We start from the raw sequence: 7,425 nt of genomic DNA, 5'->3' as shown, positions 1-7,425 counted from the left end.
CATTTTATATTTCTAATTGTGTGTGTTTCTCTTTTGAAACTATATTCATGTGATTTATTGTTTGTGCTTTAAAACTGGCAATTTAGTATTAAATAAGGCTTTCACACTTGAAGGTACCCTAACTGATTTTATTATGTGGGTGATGTCACATAAAGACTATATTGAGTTTACAGTAAAATGTTGACAAAACACTATCTGAAGTATGTTAAAGCAGAAATGTATTTTCTGACTATAAATACAAACTATCATATTTTCCATCATGGTGGTAAACAGAGGAAGTAGTTTTTGTATGACTGTCCTGTTATTGTCTCTCAATGTGTCTCCTTGGGCACAGTAATACACTGCTGTGTCCTCAGTGTTCATCTGCAGATAGAGTTTACTGCCGTAGTCATCTCTGGAGATGATTTTTTATAATGCTAAACCATATTGTATTCATTTTACCCATTCATTGTTCATAATTTCTGTTTCTCTATTACTCAGTGAACTGGTGCCATTCGTGGTCTGAGGGCTCCTCCTCTGGTGGCTTCATGTTACAAGTGTTCAGGCACTGAGGGGTTTTTGTTCAGGTCTACTGCTGGTTTGTGTTGTTGTGTCTCTCTGGCACAGTAATACACAGCAGTGTCTTCAGGCTGCACATTCTGTCCATTTAGAGTCACTGTGTTGCTGGAAGAGTCTGAGTTGATACTGAACTTGTTCTTTAGGGAATCCTTGATGTATGTGCTCCATCCAACACCTCCAATTATAATCCACTCCAGTCCTTTCCCTGCAGGCTGTCTGATCCAAGCTGTGCGATAGCTGCCCAAAGAATAAGAGACCTGACAGGTGATGGTCAGACGTTGACCTGGCTGCACAGTCACAGAGGCTGGCTGTGTCAACTGTTCACACTTCACACCTGTGGAGGAAAACATGTTGAATATTGAATGAGTGTAATAACAGTGAACAGTCAGTGTGCTGTGATCATACTGTCAGTGTCTCTGCCTCAGTGAGACTCACAGGATCCAGCAGCCAGCAGCAGCAGCAGAGCGACAGAGAACATGGTTGATATTGAAAGTGATCTGATGGGAGCTTCTCTTCTTCTGCTGCAACTGACAGCATGATATCAAGTTTTTATAGCAGACTGTGAGGAAGTTCACTTTGCATAGAGAAGAACGCTTACAAGCTACAAAACAAGACCATCCTGTGACAAGTTGTCAACACAAATGGTTTCTGTCACCATTTATTTTATCAAAAGGAAAGGAGATGGAATTTTATATGAATACGAGAACAAAACTGATCTTCTGACTCACAGCAAGACAGCATATTTAAAAAAATGTCTAACTGCACATTTAAAATGGTAGCAAGCTGATTTTGTGATTGTCTTAATATGAGTGTTTTTAAATTTTGATTTAAGTCCAACAGTTCTGGGATTGAGATTCTTTACTTTCGTAATTAAAGCTCAGCTTTAATTTGTTATTTGGCCCCAAAATCAATAGTTTACTGGGGGATTTTGTGTGCGTCTACTTGGCATAGGCCATATAGGCGGCCATCTAGAGCACCACATGCTGGAGTGGCGCCACGATGCCCAATGTGGATGTCAAGATGCAGGTTATAGGTTTTCTATTTTTACATTTCAAGGTCTGAGCCCTCAGGTGCGCAATTTAGAAAATGGAGAAAGTAGGAGGAGAAAAAGAAATACCAATATAGAGGTATGTTGTCTTTTATATCATTAAAAACAATATTGCTTTGTTTAAAAACGTTTCATTTGTACTAGCTATCTTTAATTAGAATAAAGCAAAACTGGCTAATAATGCTAGATAATGAAGCTATGCTGGCTGCTAAGGATGTTTTAGTATACTCGCACATAGTATATACAAAAGACTACAACTTAAATTTGGAAGAGTTATGCTGTATGTTGAAGGCCATAATCTGAACTGATTTTTTTATGATAAAGACACTTCTAGATGATCGTATGCTCAGCAGCATTTTTTGTGGACCATCCATATATTGGATTTATATTGCATAAATGTTCAATCTTCTCAACACCTGTCTTCTACTGCCACCTGTAGGTCATTGGGAAAAAAAATGTGTGGAGTTTTTGGAAAGTCTCTCAGCTTGCTTAAACCAGTGGGGGTATGCTTTGGCACAGTAATACACAGCAGAGTCCTCTGGCTTTAAGTAAGACAGTCTCAGAGACAACACGCTGTTGCCATTATCTCCGGTGTCCTCCATTCGTCCTTGCATATTGCTGACATAAAATGTTCAGAAGTAGACTACACTGCACAGACTGAAGATTTGTATCAGGATATCATGAGGAGGGAGTGGCTCATGTAGCTACAGGCACTCTTGTTAGTTTCATTTTATCATAGTGTAATAAATGTGGGTTTTGTCCTTTAGCAGGAAAATACTGCCAGTGTCAGAGCTTTTAAATAATCACACAAAAGTATAGTACAAAAAGGTAATCTTTATTAAATCATCACAAGTTAAATATAAAAGCTAAGAGGTGAGGAGGCTACAACCAACTAGAGGAACCAGTCAAAACAGGACAGCCAATACATGCTTTCTTTAAGACTTAAAGTTAAAGTTTAAGTGAAGAACCACTACACACAAGGCTAGACTCTAGCTTAAGGCACACCAGTTCAAACCACGGCACGCTAGCACCCTCAACGCAGGAGGCACTGCAACTTATCAACCACAGCAACCAGAAAAATCACAGCAATCCACAACACACCCTTTAAAGTGAAGCCACGTGGATGTCCCGCTTACCCCTCCCTCACCTGTAACCTACTCCCTCCCCGCCCTATGCAAACTATGCAATAGGCCTATATACACACATACATACAGAAATACATATAATGACAATATCTAAACTATACTTAACTCGCCGAGACCCTGCCCCGGGGTCTGAGCTTGTGGTGCCGTCCAACTCCCCGGGGAAGGACTTTGCTGGACGGTGTGGACAGAGTTCGGCCGGCCGTCAGTGTCACGCACAACCGCAGGAAGAACATGCAAGGAGCAGTAGTGGCTACCGCACTCCTCTGCAGTCCCGGCCCTGACTTTCTACAGGAGGCAGCAACCCTCCCCTCCTAACACAGGAACAACTAACCCCCTGCTCTATCTGCCTTCATCGCCGGCAGTCCTAGATAGCTGCGAACGACACCCTCCCTCCCAAAAGCGTGCCAAGCCGCAGCAGTAAGATGCTCTCCCAATGCCCCGTCTGCCCAGTCTTTTGTCTCCTTCCAATCCTCCTCCCACCCGCAATCACACACACCTGTATTCCATCAATAGGTGAGTAATGCTCATTACGTCACTGATTGTGTCCCACAGCCCATTCACATCACAATATCATTTATCTTGTGTTAATTCTTTCAGTTAAAGCAACATTATGTAATTGTTTTACCTTAAAATATCAGCTTCAAAATCATTTTGACAGCACAGTGTCTTGTAATAGGGTGAATGGTTTCTCTGTCTCAGCCACTCTGCCCCCCATCACTTGTTTCTGCACTATGTAACTTCAGCGAGAGGGTAGGATCACAAGTTTACTTCAGCATACAAGTTTTCAACACACAACATTGTTATGTAATGAGTTTTGTTCATAGTTAGCACCTATATTACATTTGACTAATTGCTACAAACCTGAGATTTGTATTCTACCTATCTATCTATACACAGTAATAAACAGCCGTGTCTTCTGGCTGCAGTTAATGCAGAAACTACATCTGAGTGTTGAGAGTCACTCAGTGAAGATCAATTTGAACACTAGATCTGAGAGTCTCCTTTAAGTGACAGAGGAGAGAGAAACTTGACACTGACTGCCGTCTGGTGATTTTGTACAAGAAACTGCAACATCATTTTTCACCTCATGAGTCAGTTAAATTTCACATAAATTCCAGATATTGTGTCTTAATTTGTAGAAATGTTTAGTATTGGTAGAAGTTTAATTTAGTTGACCAGATGTGTCATTGTTTTGCTGTCTTTGGCCCTTTAATCAACATGTTGTCTTTACTGTGTTTTTGTGTGTTTAATATTTGCAAACAATATTTTTCAGGAGCAGTTTTTAAAATCAAGTACACACTATATTTGTATACAATATAAAAATACTTTATGTTTAAGGTATATCAGCCCAGTAAAGATGAGAGCTGTAGGTTTTTGTACAGCTGCTCAACCAACTCCAGTCACTGTGACTCTTGAGCACAATAATAAACAGCAGAATCTTCAGTCTTCAGGCTGTTCATCTGCAGATACAGCTGCTGTCTGCTGTTGTCTCTGGAGATGGTAAACCGGCCTTTGACTGACTCAGAGTAGAATTGGCCGCTGTCATCAGAATAAGTGAAGGCAACCCACTCCAGTCCTTTTCCAGGAGCCTGTCTGACCCAGCTCATATGGTAGTCACTGAATGTGAATCCAGAGGCTGTACAGGTCAATCTGTGAGATTCTCCAGGCCTTTTAACCACTGGTTCAGATTCTGTCAGAGTCTGACCATCAACACCTGTCAAGACAAAACAAAAAAACTAAAAACTAAAAACTAAAAACCAAAAACTAAAAACTAAAAACTAATAACTAATAACTAATAACTAAAAACATATAAGTGTCATGAGTTACGCTGGTAGTACAAATTAAAAATATGTTAACTAAAGATCATTCAAGATGTTCACCTGCCCAGCAGATAGTTAGAAGCAGCAGTCCTGTCTGCAGTCAGATAAGTAGGGGTGGAAGACATCTGAGTTTTGCACTGACTCATCCTCACAGAGAGGAGAGAATTAGACTGGATGTCATTTTTACCTTCAGTGTGTTAAACTTCAGCTGAAGATTCAAGCCAAATTAATTTGATTGATGAAATCAGAATTTTCTCTCTAAGTTTGACTTCTGAGTAGCATTTTAGGTATTTGTTGTTGTTGTTGTTGTTGTTGTTGTTGTTGTTATCTGCTATGGTTCAACTTGGAGTCTGGAATTACTGTGGGAAAACTGTTTTTTTTTATTAACATCTGGAGCTTTTTTCAAAATCCTTAATAATTATTGTTCCTTAAGGTCTTTCAAAACCTTGACTCCATATTAAATATTCATTACTGACTTGGATTGTAATTATTGTTGTTCACATTTAAATCGTGTTAGAAAATTATGGACAGTAAAAAACATATAAACAACGATTATATTTCAGTAAATGTACTGCAGATAAACTGTAATGTTCCCAGTGGTGGTAAATAGAGGAAGTAGTTTTTGTATGACTCTCCTGTTATTATCTCTCACTGTGTCTCTCCAGCACAGTGATACACTGCTGTGTCCTCGGTCTTCAGACTGTTCATCTGTAGATAGACTTTACTGCTGGAGTCATCTCTGGAGATGGTGAATCTACCCTGAACTGACTGGGAGTAATAGATAGGAGTACTAGCTGTGTCTATATAAGCGACCCACTCCAGTCCTTTTCCAGGAGCCTGTCTGATCCAGTTCCAGACTGAGCTACCAAAGTTAAATCCAGATGTTGTGCAGGTGAGTCTGTGAGACTCTCCGGGTCTCTTGACTGCTGGTTCAGACTCTGTTATGGTCTGACCTTCAGCCCCAGTCGAAACAAACAGAGCAAGAACCAGGAGTGTCAGCTTTCTGTAAGCCATGTTCAAAGTGTGCTTCTGTTTTCAAATCCATGAGTCCTCTTTAAATATGATGTAAACTGGATCACTGTGAGAGTTTGTTTACAGGAAGCTCCTCCTACATCACATTCTGCTTTTAAAGTCAAATTCAACAGTTTGAACACAAAATAAAACAACATTTTAACAACCTGACAAATACTGATTGAACACATCTGTACCTCCATGACTACAAAGAGCTGCTGGGTAAATTTATAGAAACTATTTCATTATGTTTTTGTCAAAGCATCCAGCAGATTGGTTGTTAAAAACTTGAGTCAAACAAGTTACATGATGGCTTCAGTTCTTTGATTAACATTATAATATAAAATGTAAAACAGTTAAATCTGAAATTTTAGGATCATGGACAATATCTTATTATAATAGTTTCAAGATTCATTGTTTTATTAATCTATGTTTGTTTTTATCTTGAAATAATTACTGCAAATAGAATTGATGTGTGAGCAAGATAATAAAATTGAATATTTCAGTTTGCTGCAGCTGGTTGAACGCCTGAATTTTTTTAGGCCTTCAAAGGATCAGTATTCAAATTGTGGATGTTTGTAGCCAAAGACAAAGCGAGGGACTCGGAGCCTTTACACAAAATTAACTCTTTAGGAACAGACACTTATACAGTTTGGTATAAGTGTCTGGTTGCTGTGGTTCAAATCTCTGCTGACTTAGCAGTTAAGTATTGTGACCTTACATGACCTTTTATTTCACAATTAAAATAATATTATACAATTTGCAAAACCATGCTGTCTGTTGTTGTCTTTGGTGATGGTAAACCGGCCTTTGACTGACTCAGAGTAGGAGACATAGCTGCCACTACCATCATCAATCCAGGCAATCCACTCCAGTCCTTTTCCAGGAGCCTGTCTAATCCAGTTCATATCATAGCTGCTGAATGTGAATCCAGAGGTTGTACAAGTCAATCTGTGAGATTCTCCAGGCCTTTTAACCACTGGTTCAGATTCTGTCAGAGTCTGACCATCAACACCTGTCAAACCAAAGAATAAATGAATAAATAATTGTAACATATGCATGTCCTGTATTGTCAGTACAAATAAAAGTTATTTACACTACAGATCATTGTAAATCTTCACCTGCCCAGCAGACAGTTAAAAGCAGCAGTCCTGTCCTATAGTCCATCATGTTAAACTGTGTGTCCACTGTTCTCTGTCATCCTCTCTGCAGTCAGATAAGTAGAGGAGGAAGACATCTGAGTTTTGCATTGACTCGTCCTCACAGGGAGGAACTGGATTTGACTTGGATCTGTTACTGTTTCGTGCAACAATATTTACTGTACATTAGTCATTCCTTCAACGGAAACTCTTGCATGTTTAGTAGTACAGTAGCTTAAAATAATTTATCATTATTTCACATACGTATTGTGAGTCAGACTGAACAGGCACTTTTTGGAAAATGTCTCCATTCCATATTATTTTAATTAAATATTTTCATAAACCAGCTCATGTTTCTTTTACTTCTTCATTGTCAAATGTGTATGTTCCTCTCTCTATTGTAACAGTGAACTGGTGTTGAAATCATTAGCGGTTTGAGGGCTCCTCCTCTGGTGGCTTCATGGTACAAGTGTTCAGGCACTGAGGGGTTTGTGACTCTCTGGCACAGCAGTGTCTTCAGGCTGCACATTCTGTCCATTTAGAGTCACTGTGTTTCTGGAAGAGTCTAAGTTGAGAGTGAACTTGTTCTTTAGGGAATCTTTAATCCAAAATGTGCACTTGCAATCCACTCCAGTCCTTTCCCTGAAGGCTGTCTGATCCAAGCTGTAGCATAGCTGCTAACAGAATAAGAGACCTGACAGGTG

At 39.4% G+C, this 7,425-nt stretch overlaps 1 gene segment (V, D, J or C); it reads right to left on the bottom strand.

The window, feature by feature from the left end:
* Positions 1 to 5,219: 5,219 nt before the first annotated feature.
* Positions 5,220 to 5,585, bottom strand: LOC311268480 (immunoglobulin heavy variable 3-48-like). The segment is given in 1 exon: positions 5,220 to 5,585.
* Positions 5,586 to 7,425: the final 1,840 nt, after the last annotated feature.

Source organism: Pagrus pagrus (assembly GCF_965226575.1).
Source record: "Pagrus pagrus genome assembly, chromosome: 13".
Classification (NCBI taxonomy): domain Eukaryota; kingdom Metazoa; phylum Chordata; class Actinopteri; order Spariformes; family Sparidae; genus Pagrus; species Pagrus pagrus.
This window is presented reverse-complemented; position numbering and strand designations above follow the sequence as displayed.